Genomic DNA, 12,949 nt, shown 5'->3' with positions numbered 1-12,949 from the left:
GATCAGGATTTTTTCATACATTTTGAATGTAATAACAACGTATTTTGAAAACACTCAAAATTTTCACAAAACTACGTATTTTCGAAAAAAAAATGCTTAAAAATTTCAGTTTTTACAATATGGGTATCAAACGAACAGGATTTTTTCAAACATTTCGAATGTAATAACAACATTTTTCGAAAATACTCAAAATTTTCACAACACTACGAATTTTCGAAAAAATACTCTAAATTTCTGTTTTTACAATATGGGTATCAAACGATCGGGATTTTTTCATACATTTTGAATGTAATAACAACATATTTTGAAAACACTAAAAATTTTCACTAAACTACTTATTTTCGAATAAATACTCAAAATTTCTGTTTTTACAATATGGGTATCACACAATCGGGATTTTTTCATACATTTCGAATGTAATCATAACTTTTTTTTTGGAAATACCCTTTTTTGCAAAACTACGTATTTTCGAAAAAAAGGCTCAAAATTTATGTTTTTCAAAATATGGGTATCAAACGATCGGGCATTTTTCATGCATTTCGAATGTAATAACAATATTTTTTGGAAATACTCAAAATTTTCACAAAACTACTTACAAATGTATAAAAAAAATCCCGATCGTTTGATACCCATATTGTTAAAACTGAAATTCTAAGTATTTTTCCAAAAATACGTAGTTTTGTGAAAATTTTTGAGTATTTTCATAAAATGTTGTTATTACTTTCGAAATGTATGAAAAAATCCTGATCGTTTGGTACCCATATTGTAAAAACTGAAATTTTGACTATTTTTATTCAAAAATACGTTTTTTTATGAAAATTGTGAGTGTTTTCAAAAAAAAAATTATTCCATTCTAAATGTATGAACAAATCCCGATCGTTTGATACCGTCAGTGGGGGTGACATTAGGTCTGGGGGGTGAGATTGGATCAAAGTGATTTTTTACGGATTTTACCATTTCTCAGATTCTTCTAAATGAAACTGAATTCTGCTAAAAGGGTTGTGTAGGGGACATCTTAAGATGACTTCGCTGAAAAAATCTCGTTCCTAGAACAAATCCTGTTATTTTGGCAGCTGTCTTAAATTGAGGTACGTTTTTGGCAAAAAATGACCGCTCGAAAAATCATTTTTTCTAATATTTTTGTTGGAATTGCTCGAAAACTACCCAAATATTTGAAAATCTCCACTTCAAACATTGTAACGTGTTAATACGATTCCCTCGAACAAGAAACACTGTTGGATGACTTATTTTTGCCATATCGTTGTATTTGAGCATCATTTTAGTTTCATTTGACCCAATGTCACCCCCTCTAAGGGGTGAGATTGGGTCAATTTTCAAACTATTGGCATTTAAGGTAGTGTTCATCAAAATCTCCCATATTTTGGTAAAATGTTAGTAAACTATCAAAGAACAAATCTACGTTGAAAGATTTTCAATTTTTTGTTATTAAGAAATTACAATAGGTGTATCGTTTTTTGACCCATAGTCACCCCCACTGACGGTACCTCCAATGTTAAAACTGAAATTTTGGGTATTTTTTTCTAAAATACGTAGTTTTGTGAATATTTTGAATATTTAAAAAAATGTTGTTATTACAATCAAAATGTATGAAAAATCCTGATCATTTGATACCCATATAGCAATAACAATATATATTTGGTTACTTTAGAAAAAAAAATTTGCATTTTCAAAGTACAGGAAAAATACGTATTTTTGTGAAAATTTTCATGAAATTGTAATTTTAATGGATAGCTTACATCATCCCAATTCCAAAACAGTATAATATGGTTATGTTTGCATAATTTTTCATACGATTATAGCCAATGTCTCCCACATAGCCAAAATCCCATAAGCTCTGTGCCTCGGTTATGCACGCCTTGGTTTTGCATCCCCCATATGCGGTGCTAAACCAAGGCATGTCTGTATTAAGAATATACCCAGAATCCAGGTCTGTCTCATTGTTCCCCACTCTTTTCAGCCCATGGGTAACAATGAGACACTTTGATTTTTCTTTATGAAACTTTTCAAAATCCAGGGAAATCCTTTAAAATATGAATTGAAAGTGATTTTTGGCATATATTTTGAGTTTTAACTTCATTTAACCAAAAATGTAAAGTTATTTGGTATAAATAATTGGATTTTACTAAATTTAAATACTTTTTAGTATCACTTTTGTTAATTATAGTTTTCAAGTTGGCAAAATTGCTCTCAGCCCTACTGCGCTGTGTTTACCGCAGAGAGGATTCTGAGAACGGATCACATTTCACAGAATCGACAGGGGATTAATGATTGCAGTGGTGTTTGTAGGGTATGCTAAGTGTAATAATATAACATTTGTTTTTTTTAAATATGATGCATTGTATAATAATTTACCTTTATACCTAACTGAAATATTTAAAGATTTTTTGATTCAAATAAGGACGTTTAATGGTACCTTGTCAATATTTTCTGAATAAAAATTGAATCAGCTTTGGTTGTGTCTGTTATTTAATACTCCCCATATTTCAGCAAAAAAATAAAATGCAGAGAATTCTTGCCATTTGTTGCAATTCAAAAGTCAATGATTGAGTTTAAATATCAGTAAATCTAAAAATAAGTTTGAATTATCCGTAGTTTCAAATATGCACAGCTTTTCAGAAAAGGAGGATAATGGATTATAATTAATCATGAGTTTTAAATTACTTATTATTACAATAAATTCGAGTTCAGAGACCCAAAACTAGTGAAAAGTGACAGGTTGATTGCCTGTTACATTACCAAGTGAATACTGTCAATTCTCTTCCACTATAAAAATTAATGATGGTATCAACAAAACTAAAAACGGTGCATGTGTTAAAATTTCCATCTAATCATCTGGTAATTGTCGAATCAACTGAAATTTATTTTGCTTCTCATCCAATCTTAAAGCAATCCTGCTAATAAACTCATAACTCTCAAGGAGTAATCTACCCCGCCCCTGAAATTACCCATCCCCAAGCACCAATTTGGTCAGCAATCTCCCAGCAGCAGCATTACCACGTGGTTTCTCATGACTATAGGTTCCCCCTCGAACGTGGTCCAAACAACAACAGCAAACTCAAGCTCAAACTCAAACAAAAAAAAAAAGCTCGTTGCACTTTATGGACACCCATTTAAATGCAAATTTCGTAATGCACACAGCTTCATTCTGCCTTTTTCCTACCCCCGAAAATATCGCTTCCCATCTGGGGGGAAATCCATAAAGCTTGTCGTTTTGGCGCAGATTCGGAACGGGTTGTGTGGTTCCAAATTAGGAGGGGGGAAGGGGGTGTTGATGTTGAACTAAACTGCACTATGGCCAAGTGGTGGGAGGATGGTATTCCCCCGTGGAGGGAATGGAGCAGTCCCGGAAAAGGATGCTCGTAAAACTTAAACATTGGAGAGCTTTCGCTGTACAAACAACTGGACAGTTTTCGGGGGATGCTTTTAAGAGATGATGGGATTTGTTTTATTTTTTTTTTAATTTGAAATGTTTTTTGTTGAATATATTTTAGGCATTAATAAAATTCATTTTAATGTGTTACTTAGTTATTTAGTTTTCCACGTATTTTTTTTTTTTAGATATTAGTTTTATGTTTCCCAGTTTCTTCAAATCCTTTACGAACGATTTTTTGGACCAAGTAAACAGCTCTTTCTAAAGTGTTACGGCGGAATGGCGACCGACGCGGTCAATAAAACGCGATTTAGATTTACTTAATATAAAGCGCGTGTATTTACTTCGGTAACTTTTCAAGAAGTGAGGCGAAGTTAAGCTTCCCTCCAAACAGCGTTTGACAGCTAGCGCGTGCACTGGCGGCGCACTAAAGTGGGGGCACACGGGTTGCAAGGGGTTGCACACTCAATACGCCCGCTCAAACACAGCAATTCGGTACACCAACACTGGTCAGAATCCTCCGTTTCTCACGGTCCAGTCGCTCCCGTAGCTCGTCCAGCAATTCCAGCGAATAGTCAACGTAGGACAGAGCACTCGAAGCAGAATGACCGTACCCCACCTCGTAGTCTTTGTGCCACGCTGGAGGATTTCGATTCCGGTCCGGTCTGGCGGCTGGAGCAGGAGCGCCGTCGATCGGCACAGGTGCTGGCTCAGTAGCAGGAACATCTTCGTCCGGCTCGGTGCAGCTTTCAAAGTCTTCGTCTTCTTCAACGACTTCGTCGTGTTCCACAACACTTTCTTCTTCGTCTCGACGAATCAGAATCATTGGCACATCACTTTCTTCCGTTGACTGGATCACACCTTCGGCAACTTCCACTGCATCCGGATTCTCCACGAAATCGACATCTCTTGCGACGCTCTCCTGTTTCGTTTCCGGATTCCACACCCGATATCCGTTGTTGGAATAGCCGATGAAGATCCCCTTCCAGGCCTTTGCGTCCAGCTTCTTGCGGCGCTCTTTGGGAACGTGCACGTACACCTTGGAGCCGAACACACGAAGGTTCGAAACGTCCGGCCGCCGTCCTTCCCACATTTCGAACGGTGTTTTGTTTCCTTCGTTGGCGTTCGTTGGACTGCGATTCGTTAAGTAGGCTGCAGCCCGAATAGCTTGGACCCAGAAACTCTTATCAATCGCAGCATCTTCCAGCATGGCACGTCCTTTCTCGACGACTGTGCGGTTCATCCTCTCACTTGTGCCGTTCTGTTCGGGGGTGTAAGGCACTGTACACTCCATCCGGATCCCCTTGCGGTCGCAGAAATCCTCGAAGGCCTTGTTCTTGTACTCGCCTCCGTTATCGCACCGCAGCCGGGAGATCTGCACTCCGAACTTCGCCGTCACGTACGCTTCGTACTTCATGAACCGTTCGAGCACCTCATCTTTCGTCACCATCGGGAACACCATCAAGAAATGACTCCAATCGTCTATGAATGTGACGAAGTACCGTTCACCGTTTGCACCTTCCGGTGAGATTGGTCCACAAACATCCGAGTGAACAATTTCAAGCACTCGCGACGACCTCTTGCCATCGCGCACGGAGAAAGGCTTTCGTGTTTGTTTCCCGACGACACACGGTTCACACACGACGACGCTGTTATCACCGGACTGCGGCTTCAAACCGTCGACAAAGCCTTTCGCAATCAGCTGGTTTAGCTGATTCATGTTCAGGTGCCCGAACCTGCGGTGCCACAACTGTAGGCTCTTCGTAATGCGTCCACAGGCCAACAACGACTCACATTGAACACTTTCGATTCTGTACAGATCGAGCTCGTAAAAAAGACCGCGACGCGCACCATTGGCAACCAGTTCGGAGTTGCTGAAGATCTTCACACTTCCTTTGTCAAACACCACTTTCATGCCTTTCTTCTCCACTTGCAGCACTGAAAACAGGTTCATCCGCAGCTCCGGAACATACAGCACGTTCGACACCGAACAGCGCCGACGCTTACCGCCGACGATGGTGTGCAGCCGCACCGTCCCCGAGTAGTGCGCCACGATGGACTCTCCATCTTTGGCCACGGCAATCTTCACCGGCTTGGCCAGCAGCGTCAACTCATCGAAAAGGGTCTCGTCATTCACGAGGTGATCCGAGCAACCGGAGTCCACAATCCACCGCACCTTCGACTTCTCCGGTGGGTATCCTGCACCCTTCTCAGCGGCAAAACAAATCTCGCCACCACTGCTTTCAGCAGCGTTCGCCTTCGATGTTCTTCCGGACGATGTCTTCGGGTCCTTCTGTTCCTGCATCTTCTTCGGGCAATCAGCGATCTTGTGCCCCTCTTGTTGACACCCAAAGCACTTAATCTTCTTCGTCAGCCGCGACTCCTTGGCACCGGCAAGAGCCGCCGACTCAGCATTTGGGGTGACCAACTCGACACCTATCGTTGATCGCTTGACCTCCTCATCGAGAAGACGGCACTTCACCGTTTGCAGGGTTAGATTCTTCTCCTCCATCGACTCCAACGTCGTGACCACTGTCGCATAGGTCGACCCCATATTGAGCAGCAGGTTGCAGACGACATCAATCTCGGCGATCACCGCTCCCGTTCCCCGAAGCTGTCGCACCAATCGATCGTGCTCGAGGAAGAAATCCCTCAGCGGACCGGAAACATAACGGTGGGCCATCAGTTTCCGTTGCGCGGCCATGCGACCAGCGACGCTTTTGCGCTCGAAGATTTCGATCAAGGCGTCCAGAATACCCTTCGGCGTCTTGAAATCCTGCACATGCTCCAGCTGGGAGTTGTGAATCCTCGACACCATCAGCATCTTGCACCTCCGATCCTGCTTCAGACGCTTCGCCAGCAGCGCCTTTTTCGCCGCTTTCTGCTGCTTGGAATCGCCCGCTGCTTCCGTCAGCGCCGGATCGTCCACCGCCTCCACTTCCACACAATGCAGAAGTTCAGCGTCCTCCAGCATCACCAGGAGCCGGTACTTCCAGGCGGGAAACTCGGTCCCGTCGAACAGCAGCATAAAGAACCGCTCGCCCTTGTCCTCTTCCGCCATAATTTAACTTTCACTCAATCGCTGCGCGTTGCAGGGCCCATAACCTAAAGTGTTACGGCGGAATGGCGACCGACGCGGTCAATAAAACGCGATTTAGATTTACTTAATATAAAGCGCGTGTATTTACTTCGGTAACTTTTCAAGAAGTGAGGCGAAGTTAAGCTTCCCTCCAAACAGCGTTTGACAGCTAGCGCGTGCACTGGCGGCGCACTAAAGTGGGGGCACACGGGTTGCAAGGGGTTGCACACTCAATACTTTCGCTCTAGACAGTTTTGACTATTTTCGTTCTTGGCTATCCGCGCGCTTCTCGGTTCAATTAGAGACCGCGTGGAACGTTAGCTTGCAGTCAATGAATAAATTAAGCTCACTAAATTTGTGATGCTAGAAAAACTGAAATCTACTCTGCTTTCAAAATCCATTACCAACACCATAAGCCGTTGCACGAGTTATGACCAATTGCTTAATTGCTTTCTCATTTGCGCTCACTTCTTGGATGGTGATTCTAGGACCCAGAACCATTCCGTGGACAAGGGGACTGACCGCGCGGCCGGTGGGACAAAACTTCGAGCCAAAAACTTTGAAATTGAATTCCGGTTTGCAAGAGCTCTCTCTCCCCCCCTCCCCCCTCCCCCCGGAGCTTGCCTGTACTTGACTGCAGCGGCCATGTCGTCTCGTAACTCATGAAATTTTAATTCGAAATTCATTCAACTCAAATTTACTGTGAAACTAGCCCCGGCCAATGCCGGTCCAATGGGACGGCCGGAGCAGGTTCCTGCAGGATCAACTTTGCACTCCAAACTTGTGCCAGGGCTGGGCCCCGTCCGTAATATTACGTAATCCTCCCCAGAAAATCCTGATGTAAACTGCTCGGCAAATCTCATTAGCAAGCGCGTAGTAAGGAACGCAGTGCTGTCGTCGCGGAGACGTTCCCCGGCTGTTGGCACAAACTAGCTCCATCAGCTGGGACCGCTGGGAAGGACTGGTAGTACCGTGCAGTTGGGAGGACTTATATCAGTATGCTTGGGCTGTTTCATTCAATAAATTAGAAAGCGAATTTTCGATTTTTTCCCATTTTTAAGGCTGGTACAAATTTTAATTAAAGTTTTTGTCGCCCTCTCCCCCCTCATTTAAAACTGACCCGAAAAATCGAGCGGCAGAAAAAATATTTTTTTCAAAGAATTTCAAAATTTAAATGAAATTTTAAGTGCAATCCGCCGAAATCAATTTAAAATGTGTTGCCCTGTGTTTAGCATGTTTGGGTTTATTTTTTTTTCGAATTTCTGAAAATTTTCGATGTTTAGTATCGCAAAATTTTTTTTTCGAAATTTATTTGTTTTTGTCGAATTTTACAATTTTTAGAAACTAATGATTGCAAAAACTTTTAAAAACATTTGCATCGGCCTAATGTGATGTTCATAAAAAAGCGGTAAAATTTAAATAAAAAATTTATAGTTAAATGCGTATTTTTGTTGCTCAAAATATTTGGAGTTTTTTTTTAAAAGGTCCAATAAACTAAATTTCCAGTTTTTGCTTTTTGGGTGTTTTTGAAAGCTCCTTGAGTCAGGGGTATTAAAAATCACCCAAAAAGCAAAAACTGAAACTTGGTTTATTGGTTCTTTTCAAGAAAAAAACTCCAGACATTGACGAAGATATAAATAATGTTGTTAAACTTTTCACGGTACTGTACACACGATTCTTTTTCAAAAATAATCCAATCTTATCTAATCTGATAAGATTAGACTAGATTTTTTTTTTCAAAAAATAAAAATAAAAACAAATTTAAACGAGCCCAACTTTGCTGAATATGTTTTAAAATGCAGGAAAATGCATCTTAAATTGTTTTCAGTTCTGGAGTTTTTTTTTTCAAAAGGTCCAATAAACCAAATTTTTCGTTTTAGCTTTTTGTGTGTTTTCTAATACCCCTGACTCAAGGCGGTTTCAAAAACACCCAAAAAGCAAAAAAGTTGAAATTTGGTTAATTGGACCTTTTTTTTTAAAAAAAAGTCTAGAGTTGAAAAGAGTTTTATTTCTATTAAATTTGTAAAGGGGAGGCGACATGAACATTGAACAATATTTGGAACAGGCCAAGGGGATGATGAAACGAGAGGAATCACAAATCCGCATAAATAATTTCAAGATTGTTCAGGTGTAAACCGAAAACGCGATCAAAACTTAAAGTGGAAGAATAAGGCTTTTATCTGCTTATTTAATTGTCAGTGTACAGGACGCCGCACTGTTCAATCATTTTCTGGCGTACAATAAATTTTGCAGTCCAAAACCAGTCATTGAATTGGAAAAATAAAATTTATTTTTCAAATTTTCTTTTCTTGATTTGTGTGCACCTACGTCGAAGACCAAGATTGTTTAAGTCTTGGTCTGACAGAATTGGTCTGACAGAATTGGTCTGACAGCTTTATCATGGATTTTGGTCTGGTCTAGGCGAGAGATAGGACACAGCACCTTCCTGGCCTTATCATTATTTCAAGTCAATTAGTGCATAAGGCTAAACCCATATATTACGTTACGCTAAAATCAGCCAAATTGTACCCCCCTTCCCCCTTTGTCTCGCTTTTCCTATACTTGTAACATGCAATGTCACACTTTTTCAGACCCCCCCCCTCTCCCCCACACACTTTATGGATGACGCCAAAACGTTACACTTAATAATCAAAAACAAATATTTCCTCAACTAGGAATATCGAAATGAAATAAATATTTAATAATTTTAATGTTAAAATTTTTAAATTTTTAAGAGTTTGAAAATTCGATTGAGCAGCCTTATTAGGGATCATTCATAAACCACCCCTTAGGCTATTTTAAATATTCCGTGCATTTAAAACAACAAACAGTCCACAAATTGAATTGACGTAACAAACATAACATTGATTAGAATTGTTGGTCAATATTGTGTTTTGTAAGTTTTTGAAGTCAAATAGAAGTTCCTTCAAATCATTTCCTTAATACGCCAATCCAAATTTTATAAATCGAATCTACTCTAACGAATCTACTCTAACATGAAAGCGCGCTGGAAAGTCTCGGATGTGTTACATCCGAGAACGCCCGAAAATTTAGTGCAAATATTAAAGCGGCCAGCCCTACTGGGTTGTGTTTAACTGCTGAGAGGATTCTGTGAACGGATCACATTTCACAGAATCTACAGGGGAGGATGGATGCATGAACATACCGTACCAAACGTTCCGAATCAGTTAGGTGTGGTGTGAGAAATTGATATTTAAAACTTTTAATCATTATTATTATTATTTATCAAATCAATTATATCTTCCTCCTGATCAACATTTTCTTTAAAAAATAAGAAGGAAATTTTGATTCTGAAGTACCTTTTACTAAAGAAACACTCCTTCAAAATATAAATTACATTTTAATAAGTCATTTTTTGTATTTTTTTATAAAAGGGACCAGACTAGAAATAGATAAGGAAGATACACGTTTTTTTACAACCTGATAACCTCGAGAGAGACTAAATTTCATGGTGTAAGCAGAAAATAAAGTTTAAATGTCCTAAAGTGAACGGGATAAACTCAATGTTTCAAAATTTAGTTTTGGATATTTGTGAGCTACTGCGTTAGATTTTTTTTTATTTGAAAGACGGGAACCGTACTTTGAAATGACAACTCGAAGATAGTAAGGATTACCAATATTTAAATGATGATAACAGGTCTTATTTACAATTTTCAATTTACAGTCATTAAATGTTTCTGAGACAATTTCAGAGTAGAAACATGCATAAAAATGTTTATTTTCATCAATTTTTACCCTTTAAAATATTGAAGTTGAAAAAATAAGAAGCTGCTTTTTTCTAGTGTCATCTAGTAACCTTGGAAATGAACTTGATTTTCAATAAATCGTCAGCTGCGTGCTATCTTGTACTATTCGAGAAAATCGATTTTTAAAGTTTGATGATATTTTTTTTCAAAACTATGAATGGTTGAGCAAAACCTTTTAAAGCAGCGATTCTCAACCTTCTTCTAGGCCGGTACCCCCTGCCATGTAAATCAAGTAGGCCCGGTACCCCCGTTGAGAATCGCTGTTTTAAAGCAATCGGTTCGTATACTATCGCTTAACAAACGTTCCAAGTTTCAACTAATTTGGTTACACCAGTTAAAAGATACAGTAAGGCGTCATTCATAAAGTACGTACGCTCTTAGGGGGGGAGGGGGGGTAACCGTAGGTGTGACAAGATGTGACCAAGGAGGGAGGGGGGGGGGGGGTTGCGAGACTGTAACGTCACGCTAGGTTGTTTTTTTATGATTGCATAATATTAATTCTAGATGTACACAATTAAATTAAATCCTCTGTACTAAAATTGTTAGCTTACTATTATTTAGAAGTACTAGAGAAGTGGGGTGAGATTGGATCATACAAATTTATGAATTTTTGTATGACCCAAACTCACCCCCAAACCCAATGTCACACACGGTATCACATTATAATTTATTATATAGTCACATTTTTTCAGCTGGAACTTCAAACGAAAACGAAACTATTGGCACTACGCCCCCCGGGGCATGGCCTTCCTCTAACGTGGGATTTCTGCTCCAGCGCCTCTGACGAGACAGGAGAAACCGGGACCGACGTTTTACTTCACCATCCGATAGAAGCTCAGTGGATAAGGCGGGAATCGAACCCGCGTCTCATAGCATCATCATAGCATCAGCTGGAACTTCAATATTTTGTAAATTCTTGCTTGATAAAAATAAATGCTTTGAAAGCAGGGTGTTCATACACTGAAATAAATAAAAAGTACCAAGTTCCTAAATTCTAGGAATTTTGCCACTTTTCCTTATTTAGTAATCGGGTTTTTTGGATTACTTAATAAGGAAAGGAGGAGAAATTCCTAAAATTTAGGAATTTGGTACTTTGGTACTTGGTACTTTCTTACATCAGTGTAAGAAAATTGCTATAAATGGTTTGAACTTATTAGATACATAGCTGTGAAAAACACTTTCCAAGACTTTTTAATAGTTGAATGTTATATGTACCAGGTCTTCTAATTTTTAAAAGATACAAAATTGTTTTTTTTGTTCGTAAGTTTTATTCTAAAAAATGAATAATTAGACAATTTATTATTTTTTTTCATATTAAAATGGCACAAATACCAAAATTATGAGAGTTTAAAGATATAAAAATTATAAAAAATCCCATCAAAAACAAGTGGGGGTTGTGACATAGGGGAGGGGGTAAATTTTGGCCGATTTTTGCGTGACATACTTTCTGGGTGACGCCTAAAATTATGTAATCAAAAATCTGAAAAGCACGTGTCACAAGTGTGTTTCGAAAGTAAAATTTTACTACGTGTCACAAGTGTGCACAGAATTCCCATACAAACTAAAATAGACATAAATCAATAGCTTAACCAACTTTATCAGTATATTTTCAAAAACAAAAGATTGCATTGCCTTTAGAAAGTGTGTATCAACATAAATTTGTGAAAAACAAGACAAATTTTCCACATTTTCCAACAACATATATGACGTGTCACAAGTGTGCACGATCATTTTGATGATAATTTGGTCTATGTCACAAGTGTGCATTGCGATATCCGGGAAACGGGAGTTTCCAAAATCGTGTTAAAGCATCTTGTAGTGTTGGTTAAGTATAGCAAAACGTCATCATTAACTCATTTTCGACCAAAATGGTCTATGTCACAAGATAGCACACAGCTGACGAAATGTAAATCGAAGATTTTTTTTTAAACTTTAATGGATGGGAATAAATATGTTTTTGCATGTTTCTATTGTGAAATTGTCTCAGAAACACGAATATGATAAAATTATCTCCAAAATATAGGATCTTAGGGGTGCCCCGAGCAAAAGTTTACAACCAAACAATTCAATTAAAGTAAAAGTGTCTATTTAATGTGTTAAACTGCCTTACCCAAAGCGTTTTCAGTCTCAGATCGTAGCTTCAGATGTCCCCTACAAGCTGCTGGTCGAAACGAGTTAATATTTTAATGGAACACTTTTTTATTTGAGTTTGAAAATTGTGCTATTTTTTCACTAAAATGCCAAAACTCCCTTTAGATTTAACCAAATGGGATGCTTCACAGTGCATCAGGGGTATGCCCTAATCGTGGGATCGCTCAATATATATTTCAATATTTTCTTTCAAACTTGAATATAATTAAACTAAAATCAACGATCTCTGAATTGTTAAGTTTTAATCTTAAGTCTGCTAATTGCTAAGTTTTAATCTTAAAACTTAGCATATATATTAGTCTGTGTTTTCCTACTGTAAAAAATAGCTTCAATAAAACCGAACATTTCCAACAGCATCCACATCACGGTACCTTTCCTTGAAGCCACTAACTTTGCGCTGCAAGTCAAGCTTTCAGAAAAGTAACACAGCATCAACATCAGTAGCAGCAGCCAACTGCTAGCACCGCGGCGCTGGCGCTGAAGAATAATCATATTCTTCAGCGCCAAGTTTTGTGTGCATGTAATTTATGGAAGGTTTTTCTTGTGCCGGCATAAAACTTG

The sequence above is a fragment of the Culex quinquefasciatus genome, chromosome 2 (genome assembly GCF_015732765.1).
Source record: "Culex quinquefasciatus strain JHB chromosome 2, VPISU_Cqui_1.0_pri_paternal, whole genome shotgun sequence".
In the NCBI taxonomy this organism is placed as follows: Eukaryota; Metazoa; Arthropoda; class Insecta; order Diptera; family Culicidae; genus Culex; species Culex quinquefasciatus.
The sequence above is the reverse complement of the archived record's forward strand: the minus strand, read 5'-3'. Positions refer to the sequence as shown.